The sequence below is a fragment of the Ailuropoda melanoleuca genome, chromosome 18 (genome assembly GCF_002007445.2).
Source record: "Ailuropoda melanoleuca isolate Jingjing chromosome 18, ASM200744v2, whole genome shotgun sequence".
Taxonomy (NCBI): Eukaryota; Metazoa; Chordata; class Mammalia; order Carnivora; family Ursidae; genus Ailuropoda; species Ailuropoda melanoleuca.
The window spans coordinates 13226417-13241343 of NC_048235.1; the positions used below are offsets into that span (position 1 = coordinate 13226417).

Genomic DNA, 14927 nt, shown 5'->3' on the forward strand with positions numbered 1-14927 from the left:
AGAAAACCAAAGCTGGTGGCATCACAATTCCAGACTTCAAGCTCTATTACAAAGCTGTAATCATCAAGACACCATGGTACTGGCACAAAAACAGACACACAGGTCAATGGAAAAGAATAGAGAACCCAGAAATGGACCTTCAACTCTCTGGTTAACTAATCTTTGACAAAGCAGGAAAGAATATCCAATGGAAAAAGGAGAGTCTCTTCAATAAATGGTGCTGGGAAAGTTGGACAGCCACAGGCAGAAGAATAAAACTGGACCATTTTCTTATACCATACACAAAAATAAACTCAAAATCAATCAAAGATCTAAATGTGAGACAGGAATCCATCAAAATCCTAGAGAAGAATACAGGCAGCAGCCTCTGTGACCTCAGCTACAGCAACTTCTTACTAGACATGTCTCCAAAGACAAGGGAAACAAAAGCAAAAATGAACTATTGGGACTTCATCAAGATAAAAAGCTTCTGCACAGCAAAGGAAATAGTCAATAAAACTAAAAGGCAACCTACAGAATGGGAGAAGATATTTGCAAATGACATATCAGATAAAGGGCTATCCAAAATCTATAAAGAGCTTATTAAACTCAACACCCAAAAAACAAATAATCAAGTCAAGAAATGGGCAGAAGACATGAACAGTCATTTCTCCAAAGAAGACATCCAAATGGCCAACAGACACATGAAAAAATGCTCGCCATCGCTTGGCATCAGGGAAATTCAAATCAAAACCACAATGAGATACCACCTCACACCAGTCAGAATGGTTAAAATTAACAAGACAGGAAACGACAAATGTTGCCAAGGATGCTGAGAAAGAGAAACTCTCTTACACTGTTGGTGGGAATGCAAGCTGGTACAGCCAATCTGGAAAATAGTATGGAAGTTCCTCAAGAAGTTAGAAATGGAGCTACCCTATGACCCAGCAATTGCACTACTAGGTATATACCCCAAAAATACAAATGTAGTGATCTGAAGGGGCACCTACACCTCAATGTTTATAGCAGCAATGTCCACAATAGCCAAGTTCATCAACAGAGTAATGGATAAAGAAGATGTGGCATATATAGTGGAATATTACTCAGCCAACAGGAAGGATGACTACTTACCATTTACATCAATGTGGATGGAACTGGAGGGTATTATGCTGAACGAAATAAGTCAATCAGAGAAAGACAATTGTCATATGGTTTCACTCATGTGTGGAATATAAGAAACAGTACAGAATGGAATATAAGAAACATCATAGGGGAAGAGAGGAAAAATTGAATGGGAAGAAATCAGAGAAGGAGAAAAACCATGAGAGACTCTTAACTCTAGGAAACAAACTGAGGGTTGCTAGAAAGGAGGTGGGTGGGGGATGGGGTAACTGGGTTATGGGCATTAAGGACTGGATGTGATGTGATGAGCACTGTGTGCTATATGCAACTGATGAATTATTGAACACTACACCTGGAACTAATGATGTACTAGATGTTGGCTAACTGAATCTAAGTTAAACAAACAAACAAAACTTTGTCAGTGCTAAGGAGTAGATGACCTAATATAAGACCCTTGGTAGCAGGTGACATTAATATGATTTTGGATATGCAAAGGTAAAGTCTAAACTGAGATGGGTATGCAAGTCTAAAGTGCTCTGTATGACAAAGAATAAAAATATAATTTCCTTGGAGAGTCTGAAGGAAAAGAGGCCCAAGAAATAAAAACTGGGGCTCCACAAAAGTGGAAAAGATAAGGAGAACCATGCTACAGTGGAGGAGGCAAGAGTTGGAGAATAAGATGTCTGGTAAGAACATGGCAAGAGAAGGCATAGAGTCCATCCACGGAGGCTGAGAGAGAGAGAGAGACAGCAAGTTCAGTGAGAACAAGAACTCAGAGCCGGGCTGTGAATCTTGGGAACTCGAACCCAATTTTACTCAAAAAGTGACAACAACTGTCATATCTCAGGAATGAAAGGAGCAATGTATAAATACAACCTTCATTATCCTCCTTCCACCTTTTAAGAAACTGATTGAAATAAATAATCTAGGTGTCCTCTTTGAAAAAAAAAACCCACGATTTGATGCCCCCCTGGGGTCATGCAGCGAAAGGCGGGAGGCAGTGCAGCAATGTCCATAACAGAAAGTAGGCTTCCAACTCGGCTAAATGCTTCCATTATCAGAGAGGATGCAGATGTGGATGTCCCACCGCTAACACAAAGTCAAGTGCTGGAGTCTTACTCAATTTTAGACTAGGCTATTCCTATTAGGAAATGATTTAATAAGATATTCTATTGTTTTGGACAGGACATCAATTAGTCTTAATTTGACACTGAATTACATTGACATTCAATTACCCTTAATTAAAAAATAATAAATTTGAAAGTTCTGTTTTAATTCTTTGTTATGAACATGTCTACAACAAAATACAGAGTAATTCTATTTAAATCAGCGGGTTTTTTCGCACATGGGAAACAGCACAGAACAGTGATCCTTTTATGACCACACCTAGCATTTAGATAGGAAGCTATCTTGTAATCTTGAAGTAAGGTGGATGTGACCACTGTGACCCACCAAAGTCCAGCCATCCTGAATTGGAGGACACTCAAAAAATGTTCCTGCAAGTTCTACAGTCCTATCTACATGAAGAAATAAATGGCCTTGGGTGAAAACAAGAATTGCTGAAAGCATCTGTCATTCTGAAACATGGCGTTCTCTCCCATCTATTTCTTACAACAACAGAGCAAAGCAGAAATCAAGCAGCAAAAACATAGCTCAAATGCTGCAGCCAACTATTTTTTTTCACATTCTGCCCACACCTTAAATAAACATGAAACATTATAACTAGCTGCAGTCAGATACTACAGGAAACAGCAAGGCCAGAAGAAAAACCTCAAACATCCGGCCTTCATCTTTCTTCCACATGAAATCTACTTTGCTTCATGACTAAAAATATTGCCTTACAAAAAGTTAAAATCAGACATGATGTCATAGAATGACCAGGTCGACATCATCTTTCTCAAAATTAATATTTTTCTGAAAAGCACACAACTCGCAGATTGGAAAAAATTATGTTTTATCAGAGGCAACCAAAACTAAAAATTCTGTTTGTATCACTCAGCCAGGAACAAGACACGGACAGGGTGCAATATGAGTGTACAGTCCTTTGAATATTTTCTTAAATGCCTGTTAGCTATATGGGGTAATAATTATAGTGGAGCTAGGTCAGGGTTATTTATAAAGCTTTGTTGGAACCTAACATCTCTTTTGTTGTCTAGAGCAACAACCTCAGGAGAAAACAAAAGAATCCTGGTGAGCAGAACATCAGCAGCAAAGAGTGCACATTTTCTCTCATGCATCAGTAGGAAGCAAATGAATGGGACCTCTGACCTGGAACCAACTAGCCCTGCACTTAAAATGGCAGCTTGGGGGACGCCTGGGTGGCTCAGTCAGTTAAACCTCTGCCTTCAGCTCAGGTCATGATCTCAGTGCCCTGGGATCCAGCCCCACACTGGGCTCCTTGCTCAGTGGGGAGTCGGCTTCCTCCTCTCCCCCTGCTCATGTGCTTTCTCTCTCTCAAATAAATAAAATCTAAATAAATAAATAAATAAATAAATAAAGTAAAATGGCAGTCCGGGGCAAAATGAGAGGTTTGCTGTCAGTCTGTTTTCTGAGCTGCATGTGCTGAGAGATTTTTGTTCTGTTTTGCAACTGAATAAAAAGACATTGAACCAAACTGCCTATGGAGCCCAAACTTGTGTATTAATATCAATTCTGACTTTTGCATCCCAATCTCACAAGTCTTTTATCTTTGCAATTCCAATAATTTTACTTTTAGTCTACCTCAATGATTCTTTTTTTTTAAGATTTTATGTATGTATGTATGTATGTATGTATGTGACAGAGCATGTATGTATGTATGTATGTATGTATGTGACAGAGCGATGTATGTATGTATGTATGTATGTATGTATGTGACAGAGCGAGCACCAGCGGGGGGAGAGGGAGAAGCAGGCAGCCGGATGGGACCTCCATCCCAGGACCCTGGGATCCTGACCTGAACTGAAGGCAGACGGTTCACGACTGAGCCACCAAGGCGCCCCTACTTCAGTGATTCTTATTAATGTCCCCACTTTGATACTGAATAATGACCAGAATGACAACAGCCACCTCTTAAAAAAGTGCTCATTACATGCCAGGCCCTAGGCTGAACCTATTTCATACATCAACTCTTCGTAATTGGAACAACCCTATGTAGTAAATATTATTATTCTCAGTTTATAGATGAAGAAACCGAGGCTCCGAGAGATTAGAGAACCTGTCCAAAGCCACAAAGCTGGGGGGGCGGGGTACAGGGAATGCTCACCCAAGTCCTTCTGGGCTGCTTCTTCACTAATTCTTCCACCTCTAACGTATCAAACCGAAACTCCTCCCTTCCCTACAGTCAGCTATCCTTCCACCCTTCTACCTGGCTCCCACTGACACTGCTCTGAAGTCAGTAGTCATCATTTCACAAATGTTTTACTGGGTGTTCATCTTAGCACTCCATCCAGGCATTCATACGTACTGAGAGTTGAGAGCCTACTGCGTGGTGGGTACTGTTTTAGGTGCTGAGGGTACATCGGTGAACAGCACAGACCAAAATTCCAGCCTGGCGGAGCTTACATTCCAGAAGGGGCCGAAAGACAATAAACGAGAGCAAGCCGCGAACCACCTGTGCTGGTCCTGCCTGAAGTGAGGTGCAAAGAACAATCTCCCGGTGCAGAAAAGCAAAGTCTGGGCACACCATAAAAAACCAGGCAGCCGAATCTCTGCTGTAGACCTGCTGCCTTTTGGCGACAGGATAAAATAAGCTACTCCCAAAGTTTTCCAGGCAGCCCACGAGCCCCTCCCACCTTGAACTTCCCGGACTGACTGAGCCACTGTTACCCAGGAAACTTCTGGGCAGGAAGTAGGGCTGCGAGGGCCGTACCATGATGCATCCTGGGAGTTGTGGTCCGTGCTCAGAATGCGCAGGCGCAGCGGTGGAAGCGGGGTGGGGGGGGCGCGAGGGGCGGGCACCCAGGAGCAGAGCCCTACGGGGATTGTAGTTTTTTATGAATTACACACATTAAGTCGCATCAGAAAATCAGGCGGTGCGGTTGGAAGACTTCTCATTTCAGATGGTAAAGGTACCCTGCACGAATACCTGTGGGACAGGGAGACTTCGTTTGGAACGCTGTGGGTCGTCCTCCGTTCAGCCGGAGATCTGAGATGGATTGAGATAGCCCCCAAGTGGAGAGAATGGGACGAAGGACAAGCCCCATAATGTATTTACAAACGGGAATATGGAACGATGAGAAAATACCGTGGAATCAAGGAAGCCGCCCCAAAGACTCAGAGAAAGTACAGACCTCAGTATTCATTTCATGAATCAGAAGAACATTTTTCAGAAATTTTGGCCTCTTCAAAAAGGATACAAAAAATTATGTATATGACATGCAGGCTAATGAAAGTATGGCAGTCTGGAAGAATATACAGCAAAACGTTAAGATTATTTTTCTTTGGGATTACCTTTTTTTTTTACACTTTTATGTGTCTTCTCAATTGTTCACAAGGGCTAAGTATTCCTTTCTGATAAAAGATACCTCAAATATGGAAAAAAAAGTATACAGAACAATTTTTTAAATATTCTAGTATCCTTCCTTCCTCCTTCCATTCTTTCCTCCCTCTGTATTTCCTTTCTCTAAGAGGAAAAAAACTATAGGAAAAAAAACTTTACAAACAGATGCCCTCATGTAGCCCTTTCTCCTATGCAGAGAAATACACACACGTACACACACACTTAGACACACATGCACACACATACATTCTGCAAAGTATGTATGTGTCTCTGTGTGTATACATATAAATGTTTGTGTATTATGTTTTTCAGATAATGGTGTCATAGTTACGTATGTATCATTCTGTAATTGGTTTTTCTCACTACTCTGCATTCTGTTTTTGAGATTTATCAAACACAATACGTGTAGTTCTAAATAATTCATTTTAACTTCTATACACCATTGCATTATATGACAACAGCACAATTTAATTATCTAATCTAGTAAGGAATATTTACTGTATTAATTATTTTGCTCCTACAAACAATATTGTTATGTACATTCTTAAACAGATGCATGAGTTTCTCTAAGGCATTTACGTGTGACTGAATTTGCCAGGTCTTGGTACTGTACCTATTTTCAGCTTCACAAGATGCTGCCAGATTGCTTTATAAAGTAGTTGAACCTCTTTTCACTCTATCAAAATTGATTGTGAATTCCCCGTGACTCACATTCTTGCCATCACTGAGTGTTGCCATAACTTCCTCATCATTGTTAGCTTCATTGACTTAAAATAGTATCTATTATTTTAACTTACATTTACTTGACTTTGTCAGAATTTTTAAATTTTGAAAACGGGACTTTTCTTTTCTACAAAAAACATGTATATTTATATAGTAAGATAATTTATTTTAGATTAAGATTGCATTGTGATAGTGGAGTCTTTTTCTCTGTATTCTAAGTTTTATGTACTATTTTACATTACTTGTATATTTTAGTTTTTTTTAATGTTATTATACTATTTGCTATCTTTCTTTAACGTCCAGGACTAAGCAACACTTCCTTGCTAATGTAGAGAACACTATATTTCTAACGAGTTCTGCCTAAGGCTGCCTTACATTTTTAGCTATTATGGCAACAGACAGTATTGTGTATTATGTACCCTGTACTCAGAGTATGTGTACATATTGAACCTGCAGGCCACAGAAAGCGATCCACATTTTTCTCCTGAAAGGCTTCTCACCAGAAACTAGCTTTTCCTACTTCTGTTTACTTTCAGCATTTCTGATTATTTGGCCTAGATCTTTTGGCTTTGCCCATTTCTGTCTAAAACAGTTCATTCTTTCTCTTATTTTTTTTCAGACATTGACTCCATATCTTGCTGTCATTTTAGGAATCAGGTGTATTGACATAAAATTGCCACATTGTACAATTCACACTTTTTAGTGTACAGTTCCAGAAGTTTTGACAAGCATATATAGCGATATATCCACCACCAAAATCAAGAGAGAGAACAGATCCATCCTGCCCAGAATATTCCCTCATGCTCCTTTGTAAACAACTGCTCCAACCTGACGCCCTGGCAACCACTTATCATTTTCTGTTCCTATGGTTTCGCTTTTTTGAGACCGTGATTGTGTTAGTCTGCTCTGGTTGCTATAACAAATTATTATGGTCTGGGTGGTTTAAGCAACAAACATTTATTCCTCACAGTTCTGGAGGCTGGGAAGTCCAGAACCAAGGCGCCAGCAAATTTTGTTCCTGATGAGAGCCTGCCTCCTGGCCTGCATATGTCCACCTTCTCACTGTGTCCTCACATGGAGGAGAGAGTTCTGGTCTCTCTTCCTCTTATAAAGACACTAATCCCATAGTGGTGTGGGGGGGGGGCACACTTATGACCTCATTTAAACCTGATTTTCTCTCAAAGGCCCCACTTGCAAATACCATTGCATTTGGGGTTAGGCCTTCAACACAGGAATCTGGGGGTGGGAGACACATAGTTTCAGTTCATAGCAACGGGAAAAGTAAAATCATATATTGTGTAGCCATTTGAGACTCAGTAAAATGCATTTAAGATTTAAACATGTGTGTATCAGTAGATTTTTTTTTTTATTGCCAAGTAGTATACCAATACATAAATATTTGGCAATCTGTTCATGGGTTCATCAGCTGAAGGAGATTTCTGGTGTTTCCAGTTTGGGGCAAATATACACAAAATTGCTATGACCATTTGCATGCAGGTGATTGGGTGAAGGTTCACTTTCTTTTCTTTTCTTTTTTTTTTAAGATTTTATTTATCTATTTGACAGAGAGAGAGACAGCCAGTGAGAGAGGGAACACAAGCAGGGGGAGTGGGAGAGGAAGAGGCAGGCTCCCAGCAGAGCAGGGAGCCCGACGTAGGGCTCGATCCCAGAACGCCGGGATCACGCCCTGAGCTGAAGGCAGATGCTTAACGACTGAGCACCCTGGCGCCCCTGAAGGTTCCCTTTCATTTCTCTTAGGTAAATACAAAGGAGTGGGTTTGGATGTCATAATTAAAAGTGTTTATATGAAATTGCCGAACTGTTTCCAAAGTGTCTGTACATTTTGTATTCCCACAATTGTGTCTGACAACACCCGGTGGTGTCCTTTTCTCCCCCACTCTAAATGTGTGTACTGGTTCCTCATTATGGTCTTAATTTGTATTGCCCCAATGACTAAAGATGATAAGCATTTTTTCATTTGTTCATTTGCCATTCATAACCCTTCTTTTTTTTTAAGATTTTGTTTATTTATTTTTTAGAGAGAGAGAGGGTGTGCGTGCACACATGCAAAAGCAGAGGAGAGGAGAAGGGGGAAGGGGAAAGAATCTCAAGCAGGTTCTGCGCTCAGCTCCATCTCACCACCCTGAGACCATGACCTGAGCCAAAACCAAGAGTCAGATGCTCAACTGACCAAGCCACCCAGGTGCCCCCATTAAAGTGTCTGTTCAAATGTTTTGCCTATTTTCATAGATATATATATCATGGACTTATTTGGCTTCTTATTATTGAGTTTTGAGAGTTCTTTATAAATTCATGGTAAGTCCTTTATCAGATATGTGTTTTGCAAATATTCTCACAGTCTTTATATGTCTTTTCATTTTCTTTAGAGTGTCTTTCAAAATGCAAAACTTTAAAATTTTGATAAAGTTCTATTTTTAAAATTTTTATTTTATGGATCAATCTTAGTGCCATCTCTTAGAAATCTAATTGAGGTCACAAGGCTTGTATCACATATATTCTGAAAGTTTTAGAATTTTAGTTTTTACATTGAAGTCTATGATAAATTTTGAGGATTATTTTTGTGTGTGGTATAAATTATGGATCAAGGGTTTTGTTTTTGTTTTTTGGATATTGCTATCCAAATGTTCCAGCACCATTTGTTAAAAAGTCTATACTTTCTCCATTGAATTGCTTTTGTAGAAAATCAGCTGCCCATTTATGTATGGTCTATTCATGGACTCTGTTTTGTTCCATTAATCTCTTTGTCGATCTTTATGCCAATGCCACACTGTCATGATTAAAGTGACTTTACAATAAATCTTGAAATCAGACAGTGTGAGTTCTCTAATGTTCTTTTTTTTCAAATTTGCTTTGACCATTCTTATTCCTACACTTTCCATAAAAATTTTAGAAAACGTTGATTTCTTTAAAAAAATTGCTAGGATTTGGATTGGGATTGTGTTGAATCTATAGATAAATTTAGAAAAATTGATTCCCATAGCTAAATCGTGGAAGGAGCCAAGATACCCTTCAACAGATGACTGGATTAAGAAGATGTGGTCAATATATACAATGGAATATTACTCAGCCATCAAAAAGAACGATTACACAACATTTGCAGCAACATGGACGGGACTGGAGGAGATTATGCTAAGTGAAATAAGTCAAGCAGAGAAAAACAATTATCATATGGTTTCACTCATTTATGGAATATGAGAAATAGGAAGATCGGTAGGAGAAGGAAGGGAAGAAGGAAGGGGGCGGTAAACAGAAGGGGGAATGAACCATGAGAGACTGTGGACTCTGGGAAACAAACTGAGGGTTTCACAGGGGAGGGGAGTGGGGGATTGGGATAGGCTGGTGATGGGTATTAAGGAGGGCACATATTGCATGGTGCACTGGGTGTTATATGCAAGATGAATCATGGAACATTGCATCAAGAACTGGGGATGTACTGTATGGTGACTAATATAACAAAATAAATATTATAAAAAAAAAAGGAAAAATTGACTCCCAACAATATTGACTCTTCTAATTAATAAAAAAAGAAACTCTCTGACAATAGCTGTGACTCATGCCTTTCTAGTCCCGGACTGTGATCTTTCATCTTAACTGTCATTCCCATGGGATCGGCGCTTGCTTAGCCAGCCCTCACAATTGCATAAACCAATTCTTCGTAATCCCCCTTTCTCCACCTCCCTCTTCCTTCTCCCTCTCCTTAAATTTATATATCTCACCATTTCTTTTGGTTTTCTTTGCTTCCTTCATATGTTTTATAGTTTTCAGCATATGGATCTTGCACATGTTTTGTTAGATCATACTTAAATACCTCATGTTTTTGGTGATATTGTAAATGGTACTTTAAAAAACTTTAATATCCAATTGTTTGTTGCTAGTATATAAAAATATTATTCGTTTTTGTATGTTAACGTTGCATCCTGTGACTTTGCTTAACTCATTCATCATTTCCCATAGATTTTTAAAGGTTTTCTGGATTTTTTTTTACATGGACAACTATGTCATCTGCCAATAGAAACAGTTTTATTTCTTATTTTCCAGTATATGTGCTTTATTTTTGCTGCCTTTTTGCAATAGCTAGGGCCATCAGTATATTGTTCAATAGAAGTGATGAAAGTGGACATCCTTGATTTGTTCCTATGATATTAGGGGAAAGCATTCAGTCTTTCACCATCAAATATGATGTTAGCTAAGGATTTTTAATAGATGCCTTTATCAGCCTGAGGATTTTCCAGTCTGTTCATTGTCTTCTAAGAATTTTTGTCATAAATGATAAAAACGTGTTGATTTTGTCAAATGCTGTTTTGCATCTATTGAAACAATCATGTGGTTTTTCTTCTTCAGTTCCTTGTTATGGTGAATCACCTTGCTTGATTTTCAGATGTCAAACTGGCCTTACATTCCCAGGATAAACTATTTGGTTATCATACATGATTCTTTTTATTAATTACTGAATTTTATTTGCTAATATTCTGTAGAGAATCATTGTGTTTGTGTTCATGAGGGATATTGGTCTGTAGGTTTCTTTTTTTTTTTTTTTTGTAAAGCCTTGTTCTAGTTTTGGCATCAGGGCAATGTTATTCTTATAAAATGAATTAGGACATCTCTCCTCTTCTATCCTCTTGAAGAAACTTTGTGTAGAATTAGCATTATTTTTCACCAGTGAAGCCATCTCTGATGGTTAATTTTATGTGTCCAATTTGACTAGGCCATGGTAACCAGACATTGGGTCAAAGATTATTCTAGATATTTCTGCAAAGGTATTTTTTCAGATGAGATTAACATTTAAATCAGAAGACTTGGAATAAAGCAGGGGTGCCTGGGTGGCTCAGTGGTTAAGCATCTGCCTTCAGCTCAGGGCGTGATCCCAGAGTCCTGGGATCGAGCCCCTCATCGGGCTCCCTACTCCGCTGGGAGCCTGCTTCTTCCTCTCCCACTCCCCCTGCTTGTGTTCCCTCTCTCACTGTCTCTCTCTGTGTCAAATAAATAAATAAAATCTTAAAAAAAAAAAGAAGACTTGGAATAAAGCAGACCCATAATGTGGGTGGGTCTCATTTAGTAAGTTGAAGTTCTTACTGTAAAAATGACCAACCGCCCTGAAAAAAGAAGAAATTCTGGCACCAGACTACCTTCAGACTTCCCTGGGTCTCTATCCCTGGCCTATCTTGCAGATTTGGGGCTAGCCAGCCTCCAAATATACATTATTATAAATTGTTTCATTACTTGTTTGCAAAAATAAGATAACCAATCATAACATGCATCCCAAAAAACAAAAGCTATTCTCAGTTTTATAAATTTTGGAAAACAAAGAAGAAAAGAAAACGTATTTGGGGTCACTATTTATACGTTCAGAGAAAAATATCAGTCATGCATTTCATAAGCTGGTACAGTTTCTTACAAAAACATGCGTCATGTCTCCAGACAATTCTCTTACGTTTGGAGGTTGAAGATTACAGGACAGATGTAAACATCTTAATAAATTTTGACAAGAAGATCTTTATTTCTTGGCATTAAATAGAAGGATATCACAAGAGAGAAGCCTTACTACTTAAATGAAACATAGTAAAATTAGTCTTATTGGGACTGTGGTTTAACCTAATTAATAAGCTCCTGCCAACGGAAGGGGAGAAATGGCTTCTGGTAAGATGACCACCTGGGAATTTGAACCTACAATCAAAGAATACACAGTTGGAGCTAAAAGATAAGGTTGTTATTCAGAGAAATTGCATGAAACCTAGGAAATTCAGAAAAGACAAAGTTGGATTTTTCCTTGAAATTTATATATAAACAAACAAATATAGAATCCCATGTAGAGCCTCTGGCTTGTGATTTTTATTTCTTCAATTATTTAATAGTTAATCATTAGTAGTGTTGATGTTATCTTTGTGATTTCAATTAGTTGCATTCTTAGATGGGCTAAGAAAATAATACGACATGATAAGTAACTACTGGATACGTAAAATAGTAATAGTAATAGTTAACTCTCTATATCTCTTGTCTGTATCAAGGGAGGGAAAGGCTGGGTTCAAATCATTGAGAATGATTAATCCCTCCAGCTCGGCAGAAGCTGTGGTCATGTTTCTAGTGCCCTAGACAAGCTTTTAGAAGAACAGACTATCCCATATGGGTTAGAATGTGGAGAAATGGATCCTCTTCTACACTGTTGGTGGAAGGGTGTATTGGTATTGTTTTCATGGAAAGTTGACATGATATTAAAATTTTAAATATTCTTCAACTCAGAAATTTTGCTTCTTGTTATCTATCCTAAAGAAACACATGTACCTGTCCATCACCCAGTTACCCCAACACCCCCCCAGCAACCCTCAGTGTATTTCCTATTATTAAGAGTCTGTTATGGGCATTAAGGAAGGCATGTGATGTAATGAGCACTGGGCATTATATCAGACTGATGAATCACTGACCTCTACCTCTGAAACCAATAATACACTATATGCTAATTAATTGAATTTAAATTTCAAAAAATGTGTATATGTGCACAAAGAGGTATGTACAAGGATTTTCCTTGCTTCTTGGTTATAATCATGAATGATTGAAAACAACCTAAAACTCAGCATTAGGAGAATAACTAAATTATGGCATATCCATAGAGTAGAAGTAGACTGCAGCAATCAAAGAGAAAAAGTGAAATCTGATATAAAAGAAATTCTCAAGGACAGACAGTGTGGTGGGAGGAGGGAAGGGGAGAAGTAAGTCATGGGATAAAGTACATAGTATGCTATGGTTTGTGTCTGCGAAAAAAAAAACTATATCATTTATATGAAGAAGAAATGTATGCATAAAAGTGCATTTTAAAAGGTCTGGAAGAATCCACTTAAGATGGATGATAGTATCTACCTCCAGAGAGAGGATTGGGACTGGGGGTGACAGTCAAAACAGATTTTGCTTAACTTTATAGTGTGATTTTTATAACTGGAATGCCATCTTCAGGTATTATTACTCATACATCTTTAAAATTTGTCAAATAAAAAGCACGCAGAAGAGAGGACAAAGCATTCAAACTGGTGAGGCACAAACTGGTGAGGCACAAAAATATTTTGAAAACGTATCATTAATAACAGCTCTTTTTGGATGAAGAAGCTATGAAGGATTTATTTTTAACTTCTCTTTCTACTTCTCTGTATTTTTCAATTTTTTTTATAATGGAAATACATACAAGAAATTTTTTAAAGGGCTAAAAAATGGCTGGTAAATCCCAACTAGCATGCTTCCACCTTTAATTCTTACTCTGCTAGGGAGGGTAATATAGTGTATTTGGATTATGAGGACATTTCTGATGAAGACCCCCATGGAAAAGTGATATTTGAGGTGAGTGGCCCTCTCCTGATGTCTTGTGACAGACCAATACGCTGATACACTGGAAACTAACTCAAAAAAAAAAAAAAGGCCCTGATTTGTAGCATTTTCTGATTTCCACGGTGTTAAGGGTTGAATTGTGCCCCCCAAAAATATATGTTGAAGTCCTAACCCTCAGTACCTCCAAATGTGACCTTATTTGGAAATAGGGTCATTCTAGATATAATTAGTTAAGATTAAGTCATGCTGGAGCCAGGTGTGCACTTAATCTAATATTACTGATGGCCTTATAAAAAGAAAAGACACAGAGAGACACACAAGGAGAATGCCAGGGCCCACAGGTGGAGGGACAGGGCCCACAGAGGTGGAGACTGCAGAGATGTATCTACAAGCCAAGGAATGCCAAGGATTGATGGCCACCACCAGAAGCTAAAGAGGCAAGGAAGATTCTACCCAGAATGTCAGAGGAACATAGCCCTGTTGGCACCTTGACTTCTTGCCTCCAGAACTATAAGAGAATACAGTACATGTATATCACTGATATTATCTTTATAATAGCAATTAGTTACATCATTACATTGGTTAAGAAAATAATGCTACCTAATAAATAACTAATACGGAAATAGTAATAATTAACTCTCAATTATGGTACTTTGTGGTACATCGCTAAGACAACCCCAGGAATAAGAGACTGGTATAAATACTTCTATCATGGCCATTTGATATGACTTCACCAAATGCAGAGTTTGGAAGGGCTGTACATGGCTGGTTCTCATGAGCCAGTATAAGCCAGTTCCAGCACACCCCCCAACAGCTGACTTAGGCTCATCGAAGCCATAGAGAATTCTAAGTTTGTCAGAGAAGACTTTGACATAGGTTTGACCCAGACCTTTCAGTGCGGAAGTATCATCAGTGAACAGTGTCTTGTGTTGTATGCACCTAACCCTTCTAAATCTCTGTGTTGGCTTCAAGAAGCACATTAACCTATTACAGTTCTAGAGGAGCAAGTGCGATCATGAATGTGAAAGCACCTGATAATCATTCAAGTATCAATGACGACATGAAGGAATGTAGGTCAAGTTACTGGGTTGAGATAATTCCTGTGTATATTCTGAGTGTTTCCGTTAGGAGTTTTAAAACCACTCAGCACTGATATATCCCGGATCAAGAGAGACAAACACACCCACAGTGATATTGAACACATACAGGAATGTCAGAATACTGGAATCTTCTTGCAGAATCTCTCTTCTTGCCCCCATCCCTCCAGTGAGGACCTGGGGCTTTGGAGTCA

At 38.7% G+C, this 14927-nt stretch overlaps 1 protein-coding gene across 1 annotated transcript in view; it reads right to left on the reverse strand.

The window, feature by feature from the left end:
- Positions 1 to 14927, reverse strand: part of LOC117797109 — a 51630-nt gene that overhangs the window by 35711 nt on the left and 992 nt on the right. The window lies entirely within an intron of this gene.